At 42.7% G+C, this 20,076-nt stretch overlaps 2 protein-coding genes across 4 annotated transcripts in view; both read left to right on the plus strand.

Moving 5' to 3' along the window:
- arhgap5 (Rho GTPase activating protein 5) overlaps positions 1-1,738 on the plus strand; it is a 42,581-nt gene extending 40,843 nt beyond the window's left edge. For all 3 annotated transcript variants that reach the window (XM_076027710.1, XM_076027711.1, XM_076027712.1), the window contains exon 7: positions 1-1,738. This exon is cut by the window's left edge and continues 550 nt beyond it. The gene's annotated coding sequence lies outside the window, so the exon portion shown is untranslated.
- Positions 1,739-5,880: 4,142 nt separating this feature from the next.
- The window catches only part of akap6 (A kinase (PRKA) anchor protein 6), a 166,100-nt gene continuing 151,904 nt past the window's right edge, over positions 5,881-20,076 (plus strand). Inside the window, exons 1-2 of the mRNA XM_076027444.1 lie at positions 5,881-6,023; positions 6,283-6,457. The gene's annotated coding sequence lies outside the window, so the exon portion shown is untranslated. The remainder of the gene's footprint in view (positions 6,024-6,282; positions 6,458-20,076) is intronic.

The raw sequence follows: 20,076 nt of genomic DNA on the forward strand, positions 1-20,076 counted from the left end.
CGGGGGGGGGGGGGGTAAGAGTGGGGTTCTGGGACAAAGTAATAGAACTTCCTCCTCGCTCTTATGGCGTCGGCGGGGGAATAGCACACACTCGCAAAAAAAAAAAAAGGTCCTGACCAATCAATCAAACCAATCCAATGAGACTCCACCCTCTTTTTTTTTTTTTACCTACTTGGCGAAAAAGAAAAGGGAAGAAACCTGCAGCTCAACCACGAAAAAGAAAAATCAAACCCCCCAAAAAAACAAACAGATAACTTGTTTTCTCTTTTTTTGACTGCGTTTACGCTGGAATCTCTCGAAACATCTCTGCACAGGAAGTCCGGCCCACACTCCACTCCCTTCCCTTCCCCACCGAGAAGCAGGCAACCCCCCCCTCCAAAAAGACAAGAAGGTGCCGTTGTAATAATACTAAAGAGGGTCTGGTCAGCTCAGTCAGAGGCGTCGCGGAGGTGAAGGAGGAGGAGGAGGAGGTTTGCAATTTTAAACAGACTTTTAACATTAAACGGACATGAAGCTTGGACCCACCCCCCCCTCCACCTCCTGAAGGACACGGCTACATTTTGCGCCACGTACAATTCCCCAGTTTTCACGTTTGCTCAAGTTATTTTCTTTTTCTTCTGTGTTTTTATTCTTTCTTTTTCGGGGAAGCGTCTTAATTTTTACCCCTTGGTGCGTCTGTGTTTGTATGCGTGTGTGTGTGTGTGTGTGTGTGGCGTGTGTTACCGACCCGGCGGTCTGTGTGTTGCAGCCAGTTTTTTTTAGGATTCAGGAGGGAAATTTTGGAGAAGGAATTGCGAGAGTGCGGCTCCTCCCGACGAGAGCCTGCAGCCTTCACAGCGACTTTCTCATCGAGCCTCTGAACGCAGCTACCGATGCGTCTTCTACGGAAAAAAAAAAGGCTCCTCCCCCTCCCCGGCCCCTCCCTCCACAATGATGGCACATGACCACTACGGAACCACTCACCGCCGCCTCCAGGACCGGCCTCGGCACCCGGGAAAAAGGCGTCTTCCGTGTTTTTTTCTCTCTTTTTTGGGGCGAGAGACGCTTCCCACCTCCTCGTTTTTTTTTTTCTTTTTTCGTTTGTCCTCCTTCCGTCGGCTTCGTCGGAAAACGTGGGGGGAAAAAAAAAAGAAAAATCTGCATGTCTCTCTGTTTTGCCACTTAGCGAGAGGAAATGAACTTTGGAAGCTGAATAAAACAAAAAAAAAAGAAAGAAAGAAAAAAAAAACACCCTGAGATGAAACGCACAACCGCATCGTTTCATCGTCCCGGATTCTCATTTCATTCAGTTTGATGGGAACCTTTTCTCTCTCTCTTTTTCTTTTCTTTTTTTTTTTTTTTCGAAATGCAGAAAAATGTAGTTTCTTTTCTGTCATGCAAGAAATGTACTCTTAATATCATATTTTTTTGGTTCTATGTCGAATAGTTTTCCCTAAATAGAGGAAAGAAGTATATATAAGTATATAAATAAATATATAAATATATATATATGAAATCTCTCAGCGGCAGGGGTTGCTGATGTAGTGCAAGTGAACGCCACGGGGAATTGGACTGTATCATCTGTCAAAACACTATCATCATATGTCTGTGTGGAACTTAAAGCCCATCCACTTTTCATTTTTTTCCTCTCTGACCTTTGTGTGTGTGTGTGCGTGTGTGTGTTGTGTTTGTGTGCACATGTGAAGGGCTTTGATAACAAGTTTTTAACTCCATTGAAATTAAAACGAAAACAAAAACATCCCCCATTGCTTCTCTCTCTCTCTCTCTCTCTCTCTCTCTCTCTCTCTCCCTCTCTCTCTCTCTCCCTCTCTCAACGGAAGAGAATTCGGGCCACAATAAGATTTTTTTTTTCAATTTTCCATTTTCAGAATAAAATTGATATTTAATGATTTCAATATTAAAGCTGAAATTTCAAGAATAAAGTTTCAATTTTATGTTAAGTTTTAAAATTGAGTTTTATTCTCAAAATTTTGACTTTAACCATGAAATTTCAGTTTCAATTCTTGAAATTTCACAATGTTGAAATTCCAAGATTCAAGTCGAAATGTCGAGAATAAAGTCAAAAGGCTCTGCCCCCCCCCGCCCCCCCCAATCTCTCTTCTTGATGAGTCTGTGAGGCCTGAAAGTTTGACATCTTCACTAAGTTGTGTTTTTTTTTATTTTCTCCCTACTTACCTGATAGAAACAGTTTGAAGTGACTGACTCAGACTCTGGATGGAACATATTCTCTGCTGCTCCTCGTCAGACACTTTGGAACGTCGGCGACGCTAAGAAAATTTTTCGATGACCGTTTGGTGGCATTATTCATTGGACAGCCAATTAAAAACCCAAACGCTTCACATTTCAGTCCTGTTTCACGTTCAAGTCTCAACGATTCACTTTGTCCACCTCCTGAAACATTTCATTGTTTTTCATTTACTGTTTTCTTTTGGTTTTTTTTGCATACCAGCTCTCTTCTGTTGAGTTCCAGCGTAAGAGAAAGAGGAAATGCAATTTTGCTGTTTTTTTTCCCGGTATTTTGACAGTTTAGTTCCAGTGATAGTTTTCGGATAAAGACATTGGTTATTGTTATCGCGGTTCTGCTTTTCATGAAAGCCACCGTTGAGAGAGCGCTGAGGTCAAACGGCTGCTCTCCTCACTCCACACAAGAAGAAGAAGAAGAAGAAGAGGAGGAGGAGGAGGGAAAAAGAAAATCTGCTGAATGTTAATGTATCCGGCCTTTGTCACGTGTTGGGGGATGAGTTTGAACTGTTTCAAACGTAGGCGTGTCCCGTTTCTTCGATTTAGACGGCGTCTTTATTCCGGCCGTCAAAGCAGCTGCTTCCTGTTGAGCGTCTGATCGTCGGTCTTTGTCAGGCAAAGGGCCCCTTTTTTCCACCCAGAGTCATTCAAATATTGATCTTTCATTGAGCCGTAATGATCCAGGCATGGAATAGTCCTGCACCGAATGCTATCTGGCCCCACTCTGTCAGCACTACATTGCTTTGTTACCGATTGAGTTATCTTTTGGAAATAATTTGCACACACCCAGGTGTCCTCTCTTTTTGTTAATTTGGGTTTTCTTCCCCTCACATTTGGACATCTTGCACAGGGCCACGTCTTCTCAATTGTCTAAATCTAAAGAAAAATGATACAATTGCAGATAGAAAGCAGCTGTAGTCTCATATCAGAGTCCCAACATCAAGGAATGATGAGTTTGACATTTTAATTAGAGGAGAAGCTGGTGCGGATGTGATAAAGTGAATGTTGAGGGGCAGGGCAGTCGACCAATAAGACTTCATTCTCCTGTTTTTCCTGAGGGATGTGAATTGTTCTAATGGGGGTGGGGTGGGTTTGCTTAGTATGGAACCTGGCCACAGATCCATTTTAATGTCCTGAGATGTTGGATGCTGAAGGCCACGCTGAAGGGTGTGAATGGGTGGGTGGGTGGGTGTGGGCGGGCGGGGTCTGGGTGAAGCAGTGGGTGCAGCAGCTGCTCGCTGATGGGAAAGATGAAGCTGTTTGTCTCCTTGTTCGTTGACTGTAGACTTTTATTGTTTTGTTTTGTTTTTTTGTTCTTGCATCGTTTATCTGACAAAAATCCGCTTTCATCCAGTCACGCCGGTGTACAAACCACCTGACTTCTCACAACATCCGCTGTGTATTATAGTAAATAAAAGAATTTTCAGAAAATAAAGTTTTTTTTTCATTTTCCTCCATAATGTTTCCAAATAAAGTTTCTTTTTTCAAAGCTGCTGTTTGTATTTCTTTTTTTTTTTTTTTTGTTCTCCATTTCTTCGATGTACATTAAGAGTTGAGGACACACACAAATGAAAGTTACAGTTCAGGAGCACTGGTGCAAAGGACAATGAGGAGCCATAGAAATAAAGTGGTCTCCTCACAAATACAGTAATTTAGCCATATATCAAGTAAATGACAGTTCAGATTCAAAAGTACACTGTTATAAATACTAAATACTATTAACTGTTAAGTAAATAAATACTATTAATAGAATTAAAAGGAATAGCTGCATGTACTGATTGTAATCAGAGTTTAACGTTAACTCTAAACTGGCTATAAGACTGGGCTAAATAATCTGCAATCTATGACCTGACTTTTATAAATTTGCAGAAGAGTGTTGTTTAATATTTGATATTTTCTCTAAATAACCAAATAACAAACAAAACTTGAGATTTGAAATCTCTTTTAATAGTCAAAAGGCAGCACAAAGCTCCATTGCTTGACATTTATTACAGCCCTGGTTTAAGGTCACCCGGGTTAGCAGACCAAGTTCTGCTGAGGGTAAAGATCTCCATCTGGTGGTCAGATTCTGAACTACAACCTAGCGAAGGCCAGTCCCGACGTCAATTGGGTCGGTTTCGCTGATTGCACACAGGTGTGGAGGAGTTTGGGTTCCTCGTTCTGTTGGTGAGAAAGTATGTAAGTAAGCAAGAAAATTAATGAAACTGATTCTGAGAAACAATTCTGAACACAAAATACCCAGCGGGCGTCAATAAACACTCCTATATGAGTTTGTTGCCTCGACACGCAACTTGAGCCACCGTTGTGTGACATGCTAGCGGTTGTGTGTTTACTTGCTCCACCGCCAAGACCAACATGAGCTCTGCTCGACGACACACAACTTACGAAAATGAAAAGGTGTCGGTTTCATTGCCTCGGTGACGCAGTTAGGAAGCAAGACAACTGAACAAAGAGTCGTTAAATCTCTTATTACCCTAATTATACATAGGACATATTTTCATTTTATGGCTGTTGAATTGTCAAAAAATGTGCAATGAGTGAGTGTTTCAGCCCCCTTTCTTTCTGGATAATCTCAACTTTCAGTATCTGGTAGTTAATTGAACGTCATTGTGTGTTTATGAAAGTAAATGTTAAAGGAAATTACATGAACAAGGAAACTGAATTTTTTTTTTTTTTTTTTTAAAGTTAAACTTTTAACTATTTTACATATGCACAATTTTCTTTTTGGAATCCTTTAATCTTTCAATTGTTCCCTGTTTAAATCGTAATTTTTCACACGGGCTACTGGCAGCACATCCCAAAGTTAAACTTAGCCGCTGTGCATATAACTAACAATGAATTTAGTCTTTTATTCAAAGAAGAGAAAAAGTGTCTTCGCCAGGCACTTCAGAGACGAGCTGTTTGCCTTATTGTCGACGAGTTTCCACTGTTCCGTCGACAGATGGCGCAGTTGCGAAGTAATGTCGCTGTGCGTAAACTAAGGATGCGTTTTTTTTTGTAAAAAAACAAACAAAAAACCCCCCTGAATTTTACCGCAATTTACAGTTGTAAAATAATTGTCATTTTGAATTAAACAATTTCATAGATTCACATCTAAAATCTTAGTTTAAATTAGATAAAGAAAATATTTTAAAAAAAACAAAACATGTATGCTACATTGAAAGCCATACTTTTGTCTTGTATGTGTGGGATGGTTTTGAAATGTGCTGTGTATAATTTCCAATACATCAATGAAGAAACCTGTATTTGCAGAAATATTCACACTACAGTTACGTTATTGTGAAGGGTTTTAAGTTTATGCATTTTTGCATGAAACAAAGCCATGTTTGGATTAACTGTAAATACAAATTCCATGTTTAAATGACACATTTCAAAAACATTGTTTTAAAAACTCATCATATTTCTACATGTATAAGCTTTCCATTAACAGTCCATTATGATACATATCCAGCCAGCATGATGGCAATTTTGATTGTAACTTTATTGCCCGTATAAACAACCTTATCTCAGACTACTGCTCTTGCAGGTTTAGTCCCTTCTCCTGCACTACCGGGATTGGCCAGCGTGGGGCGTCAGCGGGCCCGTCTCTAGCCAGCGCCAGCCTCTGTCCTCCGGCACTGAAAAAGAGAGCAGCTGCTTGTCACACCTCAGCCTTTTGCTCTGTCATCCTCCTCTTTCTCCTCCCTCTCCTCCTCCTCCTCCCTCAGGAAGCAGAGCGCCACACCCTGCCAGCCAATCGCAGCTTGGCTCCGCCTTCCCATCACATCATCGGAGTTTCCAAGGTAACAGGGTGCCCCGCTCTCTCTCTCTCTCTCTCTCTCTCTCCCCCTCCATCTCCATCTCCCTCTCTCCCTCTCCCTCTCCCTCTCCCTCTCTCTCCTCCTGCGTGCGTTTCCATCAGCAAAGGTGCCGCATCATCGTCCTCTCGCCCCTCCTCCCCCTCCGTCCCATTCGGAGCAGGTTCTGCTTAGCATTAGCCTTGTTAGCAACGTCCCACTCTGTCTCCCTCTCCCTCTCTCTCTCTCTCTCCCCTCTATGCAGTGGGACTGCCACTACAGCAAAGGCACCTCCCTCCCTCCCCTCTCCTCCTGTCCTTCCTCCTCCCTCGCTCGCCCGGTCGCTCACTCACTCCCTCACTGCATCCTCCAGCATCCAGCAGCAGCAGCAGCTCAGCGAGAGGAGATGGAGTGAAGCAGGAAAAGAAGAGAGAGATGTGGTACGTAGCGCTCCAGCTCATCTGCTGTGTGACCTCCCATGTGATACCAGTGCCACCATGGTGATGGGTCCGTGTGTGTGTGTGCGTGTGTGCGTGTTTGTAGAGCCTAATCCTCAATGTGATTCAGATTGAATGAGCTGTCCGATGCTAGCGCTAGCCGCATGATGTGGAGAAGGGAGGAGGAGATGGAGTGAGGAGGAGGAGGAGGAGGGGTGACTCCCAGTGTCTCCTCTGAGCTTTTGTTATGGAGGCCTCCTCCTCCTCCTCCTCCTCCTCCTCTGCAGAGGAGCTTACTGTGCCTGCTGCATACACAAGGAGGCCGAGCAGCAGCAGCAGCACCTCCTCCTCTCTGCTCCTCCTCTCTGAGTTCCCACCCAGCTGCTGCTGCTGCTGCTGCTGCTGCTGGTTGTTGTTGTTGTTGCTCCTGTGATGTGCCATGTGAGGGAACCTCCCTTTTCCAGGGGTGTTTCTGGTGTGTGTGCGCTTGAGGTGACTTTGGATTGTCACACTTTACTGGTAAAATTCTGAACCACCGCACTCATGATGCACAGAGGCAGAGGCGAAGGTTTGAGGTCGTTGTGTGGAGGATTTGTGTGACTGGCCTGCTTGAGTTTGAATCTTGCCATTTAATATATACAGGTGTATATATATATATATGTATGTATATATATATATGTATATGTATATATATATATATACATATATATATATATATATATATATATATATATATATATATATGTATATATATATATATATATATATATGTATATATATATATATATATATATGTATATATATATATATATATATATATATATATATATGTATATATATATATATATATATATATATGTATATATATATATATATATATATATATATATATATACATGCGTATATACACACCCTTTGTGAATATTTGTTGACAGGTGGAGCGAACCAGCTAAGCTTCTTTTCACTCCGTTTCCAATCAGTCACTTGCTTTCTTCCTGCGTTTTAATAATTCTGCTTCCTTGAATTTTCTTTTTCCGTCATTTTAGGTTCAGAAATTATTTAATAGCAGTTAGGAAGCCTTGTCAAACTTGCATATCCGAAAGAACAAAAACAAACGGAATAGAAATAATATTACAAAACTTGTACTCGTCCAGCAGTTTACACTCTGGGTTTGGCAGGAAGATGTCACTCATGGTTGCAGTAGCTCAGTTGAAGCAGATTGTTTGCAAGCCGTGTTGGTAAACCAGTGACACACACCTCACAGCTGCTGGTCCTGGACCTGGAGCCGCTGCTTTTTTTCCCCCTCACATGACATCAGCAGTCAACGCAGGCGAATGTCGCTTTCGGACGCCGCTGCTGAACTTCAGAAGGGAACGCTCGGAAAGGCACCTGCGTGTTTCCTGCTTCCTTCCGTGTTCCTGGTTTGTTTCCACAGCTTGCGTTAGTTAACGAAGGGGAGAGCAGCACCGCCAGGGCCAACTGCTTTCTCCATAGCTGTATATGAGAGGAAGCACTACCTTATATTTACATGCGAGGCACCCTTGTTAGTGGCTGATATCTGAGAAAAGAAGAATATCGAAGAAATCTGAAATCTAATCATTTGGAGGCATCGCACCAAATCCTCACTAGTGGACTCCGTCAAACACATGAGTCACTTCCTGTTCACAGAGCGCTCCAACAGACAGAAACACTGGTGTCAGGGTGAGAGCCATCTGCGTTTCAGGGACACTATAAAAAAAATATTGAAAAATTAATTTAAAAGTTGCTTTTTTCCCATCTTTTGGTTTGTGTTGCTCACTGGCCTCCCTTTAAATACACATCTGATGAATCCATACACAGTAAAAGCTCTAAAGTAGATTTATTTTACTTGTTCACGTGTCGTCTCATTCTGATCAGATTTTATTTTATTTATTTATTTATTTCGAACATGTAAAAAAAGAAAGAGAATAAAAAGGAAACAAAACCAAAACACACACAAAAAAAGTAAATAAATAAAAAAAATAAAAAAACAGCAAGGTAAGAATAAATAAGCAAACACCAGTGACATATACGAGACAACAATATTGCTCATGTTCGAAAAGGACAGTAGGAAGAAGTACAAACATATATATACCTACCCCTAGACTCAGATAAAAATACAAACTTATGAACTAAATTAAGTTTATATAACAGAAAACAACAGAAAACAACTCTAGAAGGTCTCAACAATTATATTTAATCTTAAATAGTCCCAACTTCAGGCTTTCTTTGACGTCCAAGCCCAATCTGTTCCACAATTTGACACCAACGATTGAGATACAAAAACTTCTTTTGGTTGTGCGGATTGTGCAAACTTTTAAGTTCAGTCGTCCCCTAAGCCTGCAACTGCCATCTCTATCAGAAAACATTTGTTGAGTATTATTAGGTAACATATGAATCCTGGCTTTAAACATCACTCGTGCAGTTTTATATTCAACTGGATCAGAAGATTTGGGAGACATTCACTCATTGATGATGCAATCGATGACATCCTCCTGAGATAACTCGCCTGACTGTAACTGGGAAGTGACACAGCACATCTTCCCTTGACTACGTCCAATGTTCACGTTTCTCCCAATGCCGAAGCCGTGCACCGCACGTGTCTTCTGCTCGGTGAAAACCAGCACGTGAGAGAATGGCGTCGTTCCGGGATGTAGTTCCAACTTTTGGGAGGACTCAGAAATAAACGCTTGAAATAATTGATGCGAAAGTCGTGCGTTTGAGCGGGAGTGGCTTTATGTAAGAACAAGAATCCTTCAAAAAGAAGGAGAGTGCAAAGTCACTGGCACCACAGAGCCGCTGCACTGGATTCTCAAGGAGAAGTTCTCAAGGATCTCAGTGAGTTTTGGCTCCATCAGCCCCACGTGGTAAAAACACGTGTGTTACGTGGTGTTAATCTAGGACTGCAACTAGCGTCAAAAATATTGATATATTGATTAAATATTGATATTAAATATCGATATTGAAAACTAAAAATGGTTCAATATGACTTTTCCGCCAACACACACACACACACACACACACACACACTCAGAGCGCAGTCGACGAAACTTCCGCGGTTGCTAGTATCGGAAATCGTATCTCAAATCAATGCTTTTCAACATATCGCATTGAAGTCTGAATCGATTACGTATCGAAGTCTACTCGATTACGTTGACTAATCGATTATGTCGACTAATCGTCGTAGCCCTAGCGTTAGCATCGTCGCAGCCCTCACGTTAGCAAGACGTTGCTCCCGACATCAGGCCTGTTTAATGCTTTCAGCTTCTGCTTGGAAGGAGAGAAGAAGGGTGACGAGCGATCAGGAGACTGTTGGAGCGCGTCAGGAGTGGTCAGCTTCCACTCCACAGGATATGATGTAACCATCTCCAGGGCTGGTTAACACTGTGTGGAGATGTGGGCGTAGGCCCTCTCCCCTTACAGCCACAATTTAATCTGTAACGACGAGGAGCAGTTCCTCCAGGGTGACGACACTGAGACTGATGAGGCACATCATGGCCGATCGTGACTCTGCTCCACCGAGCACAGACTTCATTTCTGGTGTATACGCTGTACAGCAGTGATTCTCCACTGCTGGACTCTCAGGACCCACATTTTATTTTCCGTATTTATTCCACCGCACTCCAATTCATTCCACAAAAATCAAAACTGTAGCTCACCTTCCGTCTGCCTTGACGAGCACAGGCCTACTGTTACTGGAAGCTGCAGCTCCCATTACAGATGGATACAGTCCCTCAGGGTCCTGTATAATTAGCTGAGAGCTACTCCTGTCAGCGAGTTTCAGTTTAGGTCAGGATATGTTGGTAAAGTACTAAATAAGCACAGCTGGAAGAAAATCTTTCATTTATTTTTTTATTTTGTGTTTATTTTCCTAAAAGTTTTTTTTTTTTTTTTTACTTTTCACAAGGAGACGTAATTTTTTTTTACTAAAATATTTTTGGAGGGAGTTCCTTTTTGTGATTTAAGTTGAAACATTTGAGATGATTTTTGCTGGTGGTTTAATATGCTACATTGTTTACCCGGCTTTGTTGTTTGTTGTTTTAGTGCTGGTCTCTATGGTATGACTGCACTTTCTGTATTCTTTGATGGCTACGTACATATGATTATATGATGTGCCAACAATGAGCAGGGGTGGACACGATGCTCTGGATGCTGTTTTTAATCCTGTTTATTCATTTTGTATCAGCGTTTATCTCGTGTTTATGGTCCCGCGGGATGATTGACGCCTTTGAAATTCCACTTATGATGTAAAGATAATTGCTCATTCGAAGCATTTTGATGTGTTCGGTTCAGCGTTGCGGTGTGTTGTCCTGCAGTACAACTAGACCTGGTGGGTAGCTTGTAGAGTCCAGCATGGAGCTGATGGACGAGTGGCAGGCTAACGGAGCCACTTGTAGCTCGGCTGGGCTGAATGTCATCCATGCTTAAATGCCATCCTGTCAAACAAACAGGCCTCTGGGACACAGTTGAGATTGATGTCTCCCTTTGTGCAGTTATACTTGTAGAGGAAGTGGTCCCTTCTATAAAAATGGCCTTCGCACTGATGTGTTTACACAGTGCATCCACGCCAAGCTCAGTCACTGGCTTTAACTCTTCAACTTTCAAACTCTTCGCCTCTGCGACTCTTTAAGTCTTGGTTGGTCCTTTGCTGGTAACCCTCTCACTCCTTTTTGCATTAATTTTCTCTTTATTAGTCATCACGATTCAGTGCATCAACTTTCAAAGAATATTGTTACGCTGACAACAGTGATCAATATACAACGCATCTTAATGGAACTGTAGTAAATACACTTCCTCCTCTGCCAGGACGGCTAAGCTATGAGACTCTTCTTAGTTGTACCTCAACGCCACTGTTGTAACAACCCTCACCTCCAGTAGGAAAAGTACAAAGTGGATGTTGTCTGTTTTACCAGCATAAAGTAATTCACAGAAATTTACTTTGTTTATACATTCAGCAGAAAATGAATGGAATCAAAATAGACTCATAGTAATGGACATCTGAAATTTTTGTTTCTCATACATGACGGCTCCATGTTTCATGTGCAGCGAGTGCGAGTCCGTGACTGTGCTTTGCACAATACACACCAATACACACCATTGAAGCCCAGCGTGTTGCGCTCCATTAATGAGGGACCCCCGATTCAACAGCCGACCACTGGGCCCCCCATTACACAATAGTGCTGGGAACTAAGTCAAGGTGTGTGTGTGTGTGTGTGTGTGTGTGTGTGTGTGTGTGTGTGTGTGTGTGTGTGTGTGTGTGTGTGTGTTCACCCACCATCCCCCATGTTTAAATGGAATAGATGTGAGACATTTAAATGGGTGTCACAGAAGGTTTCTGGGTTATCCTGCTGCTCTGTTGAGACTAGAACACACACACACACACACACACACACACACACACACACACACACTAAACCAAACCAAACCTGAATTCTGACCACAAAGAGAAGTGGTGGTGATCAAACAGTGCTTTTCTAGCTGTCAGATTGCAGAGTGTTTTTACTCAGACTTTCAATGAAACACATTAGAAATCATAGCTAACCCTGCGCTACAGTGCTAACATGGCTCTAGTTGTAGTTGTCATTGTGATAAAACTAGTTTTTTTGCTTTCTGTCAGTCAACAGGGAGGTTGTTTGGGTTGCTGGGTTGTTGTTCTTTGAGGAACCAGCAGGCTGCTGCAGTGTTTTTCTTACTTCATGAAGTCGCATTCCATGTGAATGGTCATACAAAGGGCTACAAACCAATGACTGTAACCCGCTGAACTGTGAAGCCGGAACATCAAGTACAACGCAAAGGACACCTGTCTGTGTACATGTCGGATAATGCAGAAGAGATACAATGTTTCTCAGTTTGGCCTCTACGTGGTTTGGTGGATCTCAAAGCTCTTTTTAGTGCGAAGAGTGCACAAGAAAAGTTTACTGAAGTTCCAGTAAACTTTTGAGCGCAGTCTTATCTTGCTGCCAGCCGGGTGCCCTTGTTTTGTCCATGTAGTTATTTTGTGAAAGAAAACAAAACTGGTTCTGTTTTGCAGATTTAGAAAAACTGGTGTCTGTTGACTCAGTGCATACAGCTCACATCTACCACATCTTGTTTGAAGGCAAATTTAAGCTCAGTTATGAAAGAGCGGAACCGAGTGGGAGCTTGGTCCTCTCACTGTTCCATTTTTCACTGAAAATAATTTGGGATCCTCTGCCTATTGGGTTATTTGTTCTGGGTTGTTCAGCTAAATTAGGAGCTAGAAACCAACAAGGCAGTTCACAGCTCAACCGCCCAACATTGCTATCTTACAAGTTCTTGCTCATTCTATGGGACAGGGCATCAGTGTGGAAAAGGAAACCAAAAAGTTTCGATTGCGATTTGTGGGTCTTTCCATTGAATGGTGTGAAGTGCATTCGCCGAAATTCTCCTCAAATCTCGTCCCGGGAGATTTTTTTTTTTTTTACGAGAATTACGCTTGATTTTTCTTTGTTTATGTTTGTTTGTTGTCCAGAATGGTTCTTCTATTTTTCTCTTTGATTACTTACTGGTCACGTGACCCCGTACGTCACGTCCGCTGACATGTTTCCATGACACTTTTACGATATTCCTCTATTTGGGTCCGTGTGAAAAACCTCCTCATGAGAGAGTCGAAACCTTTCAGCCATAGTTGAGAGGTTTTCCCAAGTTTACCTGTTCCCATCACCAGTTTTCTATTGCCATATTCAGGTTTCGCGCAATTCTAGGGGTGATGGAAACGCAGCTGGTGACACCAGATTCAATGCTGACAATACGGTAGCAACAGAGATCCTGTATGATCAACACAACTCACCAATCCTCCTCTCTGGCATCACAGCCTCTGTATTTTTTTCCCCCCCTCTCTGCTTGCATCATCCTGGCATTCCACACATGCTCTGCTGTCTCTCCTCTTGAAACCCTCGGCGTCTTTCCCTCTCATCCACCTTCCATTTCCTCTCCTGGCTGCTAGCTTGGTCTCAGCTTACTGCTTCTCCCCGCCCTGCCCCTGCGCCCTGCCGCTTGCTCTCTGTATCGATAGCATCTGATGGAACCTCTGGGTGTGGCACCGCACAGTCGCTGTTCTTCCAGAGCCGGGTGCTCTGAATTCACCCCAACAATCGCCAAATAAAAAATACCAACAGCGGTGTAGTTTAGACAAAGACGTAATCAATCCCGTTCAGGCACCGGATTCAGCTCGATGGAAGCATGCTAGGTTTGGAGACGTCACTCGGTGGCGCTGTGATGATTGACTCTGGGCCGTCACTGAGAGGCAGGGGGACTGCACCTGTGGAGGATGAATTATTGATGCAGGTTTGGCCAGGGTCTATCTTTATCTGCTTGTATTTGTGATGCTCGGGCGTTGTATCGGTCACCTCTTCCTCTTTGTTCTCATTTCTAATGTATTGGCTCAAAAAACACCTCGTCAGCAGGATCTTCTCTCAGCCTCTCGTGCTGCTTTTTGTCACGTTTTGATTTAATGTGGGCCAAAAACGCGAGTTAAAACGAGTCAAAGCTGAAGCAAACATGAACTGAAAGTGGTGTAAATGATGAGTACACTGTCAATGACACCACCCTTGTGCTAGATACTGATACTCAATAGCTGTGTCAATATTAGACATCGGGTGATTTTCCTGGCTTGTTCAAAGCTTGTTGTCTCAGGGTGGTTTTAAAGGTTAAGTGTGGAATAGTTGATGAAGAAACAGCGACATCAAGTGGTTAGATTTTATATTTGCCCGTGAGCTACGGTGGCCTGCGCACCAAAACCTGGACACCTTGCCCACCTTCTTCTTTGTTTGGTTTATTTGAGGACGTCAGCGTTCAGCCTAAATACGAAAGGCGCTGTCAGGCAGCTGGATTGTCCTCACCAGGCTTCCTTAGAAATATGATGATGCAAGATGGCAGCTAACTGGGAGCGTCATCCTTACAGTATGTATATTCTTACATATATGAGAACAGCTCTGTGGGAATTGCTTTTATTGTACTGCATTTATACGCTTTTATTAATGAATGTACGGGCAGTATGTTAAGCTTTTACCAATATAAAAATACACAAATCAAACCAAAAAATGTTACACACTGGACCTTTAATTGCTGTTTCGACAATGCCAGTTTACACAATTGGAACACGAGCACATGGTGCCGTCTGTCTGCGTATAAAACCAGATTCCATTGTGGAGTCGCTGCCTCTGTTTGTCATGCAGTGGAAGGACCGAACACAGGCAGTCAAAGACAGAATCATACATTTCAAGGACAAAGGGATCCCAACGCCCGCTGGTTCACCCTGTCTCTGTCCCCACTGCAGCGCCACCTGGATCAGCTGCTTCTGGCTCCTGACTTACTGCAGAAAGCACAACGCAGCAGCTTCCATGTGCTCCGTTCGTCATCTCTCAACATTTAACGATTGAAATGTGCAACTGTGAGTTGTCGTTTGTGTCTGACGTCAGTGTTCTGCAGGACAGTGACATAGTATGACCTATAATTGTGCCCTAGTGGCACATACTGGTACAGTGGGAGTTTAACCTGGATGGTTGAAGGTTTTTTTTAAGACTATTTAATAGCTTGTAATGCAATACACTGGCAAATTATGTGGAGGATTGGAAAATAAAATGATAGGTATTGTTTATTATTGAATTTATGTTACTCACATTTAATTTATTCACTCAAAACGGACCTTTTATGGTCATTAAAAAAAAAAAAAAAACATTCAACTTTTGTGATGTTTCTATGGGGATTTTGAGTGTGTCAGGCGTCAGTGTACCCCGTACGGAAATATTCATTACCACTTTGGTGAAATTAGCTGAAATTGTGCCTTTCCTGTTGAAGATGGAGTCTCTGCACCTGGCTATGCAGTGTAGATCTGGATCAGATGGACGCCTGGGTTTTGGTCCAACGTCTCTACGATGTTCCTATTGGCCACGAGGGCCATTCTAGTCTCTGCAATGGTTTTTGCCAGTTCTTTTTTTCCATGCTATGGAGGACCTATAGTTTTCATTTTCAGACTTCATAATGATTTCCCCAGTGCTGACCTGCTTGCCAAATTTGGTGACATTCAGATCATGTTAAGGGGGTGAAAATGAGGTCGATAGGTGAGGATAATCGGAAGAAGCATTCCAGAAGCGTTCCAATAAAAACAATCACATGGGGCCCAAGAGGCATTTTCCCCTATTTAATCTGGTGAATGTGAAGCCAACGCTGCAGTAGCACTGGAGATTGTGGGGTGGGGGGTAAATGTCAAACACTGAAGCCATCCGTTCAGAAAGAGAGGCGAAAGGAAGCAAGCGGTGGGTGCTGGTGACTCAGCCTCACTGCGTGAGTTCAGTGGGCCTAATGAGGAAAATCACCCGGCCAAGACAGTTTGTCAGTGCAAGTTGCCTCAGCGGGCATCCAGAAGTACAGGAAGTGGCGTCTGTCATCAGTCTGTCTCGTTGCTGATAGCAGTGAAACAGCGGTGTGGTCTAGTTTATTGCAGTGGGTGTACTCTGATGTTTTGCTCCAGTAAGTTTCAACAATCGAGTGCAAAAAGTGGTGCAAACACAATTAAATTCCCTGAAGCAGCGCTAAAGCAACAAAAAACATCTGTTTATTAATTACACTTTTTAAACGGGAAAGTTGAACAATTTTTCAAAATAGATTTAATATACTGGATAAACCTGCATGTATTTTAAAAGTGAGTGAATAATTGACGTAATATTGATATTGTTCACTGTTATAATAATTGCCTTGGACTTGATTATTACAATTATTGATCATTTAGTCACTTTAAAGTATTATTTTCTTGGTGTTATTTTGTTTTCATTAAAAGTAGCATCAGTTTGAATTCATGAATTCTTTGATTTATTCAGTCCCATCTTTTTTTTTTTTTATCTTGACTTCTTGACAAATACAGATTGTAAAAATCTCCTGCAGTCAGAATGGACAGAAAGGCAAAGATTAATGGCCGGCGACAGCAGCTTCTCCAACACATCTTTCTCCCTGTCATGCATAATTCATACTGGGGTTGGGCAGGAACACCCCTGGGAGACACCCCCCTACTAACCCCCTACACAAACACACACACACACACACACACACACACACACACACACACACACACACACGCACACACACACACACACAGATTTGATGCACTTTGTTGCATTCCATCTTTCTATCTTATTTGTTTAAATCTCATTGACCTCTCGGACTGTGTTCAGGTCCGAGCCTTTTCTTCTGCGGCTGGTATGAATACAAACACTGGGCTCTGGGCTCTGAATGATTTATTTGGCTGAGTCCTGGGTTCACCCCCGGCCTCGGCTGCAGCGTGTGGCTGCATGTGCCATGGGTGTGGCCCACGCAGAGCGAGCTGTGTCTTTGAAGCTGGCGCAGGAGACGTTGTGACGTGGATGAGACACCCTTTGCTGAGGGCCTTTGTTAGTGTCGGTCAGTTCACTGTGTGTGCTGCCCAGTGAGCCATTGTGAGGCGTTACCAGCACGACTCAAAAACAACTTCATTCATTTCCTTTACACGCTACATACTTGGAAGAATTGCACCAATGAATGGGTAATATGAATATAGACAACAAAGGACATTTAATTTAATTCAATTTAAATGTGTTTATATGCACATATGTATTGATATGCAGTACTACCCGAACAATTAGAATATCAAGTAAAAGTTGTTTTATTTTTGGCAATTTAACATAAAAGATGAAAGCAACAAATGTTATTGAGCCATTCCACGCAAATTGACATCTCAAGCAGTTCCTTGTTGTAGCTTTGCTGATTCAGATTTTCATAAAGATTTGACTTTATGTAATATTCTAATTTTCTGAATTTTTCAATTTGAGTTTTTTTTTTAAGCTGCAAGATGCTGATCAGCAAAATCCAAATAAATAAAAACTTGAAATATATTGATTTGCATATTATTCCTTTATATAATATGTCAACTTCACCTTTTAAGTTGAATTGCAGAAATACAACAACCTTTTCAGGATATTCAGATTTTCTGGGTAGTACCTGTATACCCGTCTTTCCCACCGAGTTAAAATAACACACCGGATTTATTGTGTTTCGTTCACTTTTGTAAAAAGAAAAAAATAAATACTGTGTTTCATTCCCACATTTTAACCACTGGACTTCTAATTATATTGGCAAATTGAAGTTGCAGTGTTGAACTGTTCCTCAAATGTATTAAAGGAACAATGTCACGTGTCATTTCACCACCATTGCGGACAAAAGGGAAGGGAAGGCAGTTTATAATAAGAAAAAGAAATAATCATCACCGTCATAACAACAGTAATATAAAAGCTTCCCTGCAGGCTGCACACGTTCATGCAGCTCTCAGAAAAGCCCATCTTGTTGGAAGCGCCAGGAACGGTGTCTCCCCTGCGTCGGCCCGACTCGTGCGGCTTCATCTCGATAAAGCAGCTGTCGCGTTACGTAAAAGTCCGCGCTCTAATCTGGCGGGCCAGCGAGAGGTGGCGTGCGAGCGCTCTGCCGTCAGACTCGAGGGTGGCGCTGCACAAGCAGTCGCCGCCTGGAACCGGGAGCTCAGTGAGGATTAGACGTCACGGACGAGATGGCCTGTGTTGCATGTTGAAAGTGATCAGACGGACGGACGGACGGATGAAAGACAAAGCGATGGAAAACGCGAAAGTTCAAGCTCAAGTTTCACCTTTGTCTTTTTTTTTTTTATTGTTGTTTTTTTTCAGATTTTGATTTGTCGGCAACTGCCCACCAGATCACCATTGACAACATGACTTGTTTCAACGATGGTGCTTCTTACAATTGATCCGACAAACAACCTTACTTGATAGGTTCAGAAATGCACGTTGTTTTACATAGGAGTTCACTTTCTTATTTCTCACGTGCAGTGTGTGCAAACAGACACGCATGTTAAAGTCACGTGTCCGGCGTGCTTGCACGCCTGCAGGAAAACGGCCCATTTACTGTACACTGCCTAATGAAATCAGTGAGCCAGTAGCACCGCTGTGTGTGCCAGCCTGTGTGTTGTGCGACCGCACTGGCAGGGTGTCGGTCTCCGCTCGTCAGCCTTCACCAGATGCAAACATGAGAGATTTCATCCAGACTGAGTGAGAGCTTAGTTTCAATTCTCAAAGTTGGAAAGTCAAACACAAGCTCTCAGAGACGCCCTGCAAGTCCTTCCCTGTCCTGTCCTGTCCTGTCCTGTCCTGTCCTGTCCTGTCCTGTCCTGTCCTGGCAACCCAGCGGACACTTGAACTAACAGACAGACGCAGACGTACACGTTGCCACCGCACCCACAATCTGTTGCACTTTTCCTGATTTGTTGATTTGACCTGTTTTAGTTCACATTAAGACTGCGAGGAAACAGTCCCCAGAAAGCATGCAGTGGCCCCCATGCAAATTTAGCAGCACAAACTGAATGACTTTAATCATTTTTTGAGGACATTTATTGTTAGTGAAATAACTTCTTTTAATTTATCATTGTAAATTGAATTTATTTGACAATATGACATGTATAGTATATTTTAATAGCGTTCAGTAAAGCAACTTCACTAGTTTTTCATACCAAAAGCACATTTGTGTGACCTGCCAGTCAACTCTTTTTCTTGCTGTATGTGAACTGATTTCCGAGCAGACATCTCCCCCAGATTGGTGACGACAGATAATCAACATTAATCCCACTACCAGACAGAGGACAAATATGCAGTTGTTTTTTTGTTGTTGTTGTTGTTGTTGTTGTTGCAGAACTCTATAGATTTAAACATGCACGGCTGCTCCACTGAAGTTAGAGGTGAAAATCTGAAACTTGTAAGAAACTCGACTCTACACGCAATGTGAAATGAAGGCTATTTTCATCAGTTACCTCAAAGAGCGCCATCACCGTGACTTCCTGGAATGACCGGCAATCGGTTGACCTATATTGTTGAAATATTTTCCTAATCGCTCATCAGTCGTGCGATCATTACTAATAAACACACTCTGATCTGACTCATGGAGCCATGGCACCGGCTTTCGCAGCTTCCAGTTTTCTGACGATGTCGCCGGCGTCGTCATTCCACTTCTCCACCTTCCCACCCTCTCACCCCCTCCCCCCGAGCACACCACACCCAGTCCCTGCAGTCACGTGACCACTGATGTCACGGTGATGTCCGCCTGCTGACCTCATCCCCCGCTCGTTGCTCTCGAGTTTCTGGGGTGTTCCAGCCGGATTTTACAGCTTTCCAACGTTAAAAAGTTTCTTCAATTGGCAGCTCTGAATTTTCTTGGATGCTGTTACTGGTGGAGAGCATTTTTAACATGTTTCATTGCAGTTACAGTAGATAATCTTCCTGTAGTTGGTCGGTCAGTGGGCTACGGCAGCGGCGGACTGATATTATCGCTCTCCTCGCTTTACTTTTTCGACGCAGTTTGTTACACAACTAAAACCAGAGCAAAGTGAAGCAATGCCAGCAGACTCTGCTAAACTGGACGGACTGGAAACATGTTGAAATTGGTCTCCACTGAGGAAAAACACACTGTCCTACTGGAAAATTATGTAACTATGCCCAAAAGATCACCACACACTCCTTCAGTTTTTGGCTGCTGGAGTTGCTGGAGTTGGATTTATTCAAAGAAGTGTCGGTGGTGCAGGCCAAGCAGCGCCAGCA

The sequence above is a fragment of the Nelusetta ayraudi genome, unplaced genomic scaffold, assembly GCF_046127955.1.
Source record: "Nelusetta ayraudi isolate G7.1 ecotype Tasmania unplaced genomic scaffold, CSIRO-AGI_Nayr_v1 ptg000021l, whole genome shotgun sequence".
Lineage (NCBI taxonomy): Eukaryota > Metazoa > Chordata > Actinopteri > Tetraodontiformes > Monacanthidae > Nelusetta > Nelusetta ayraudi.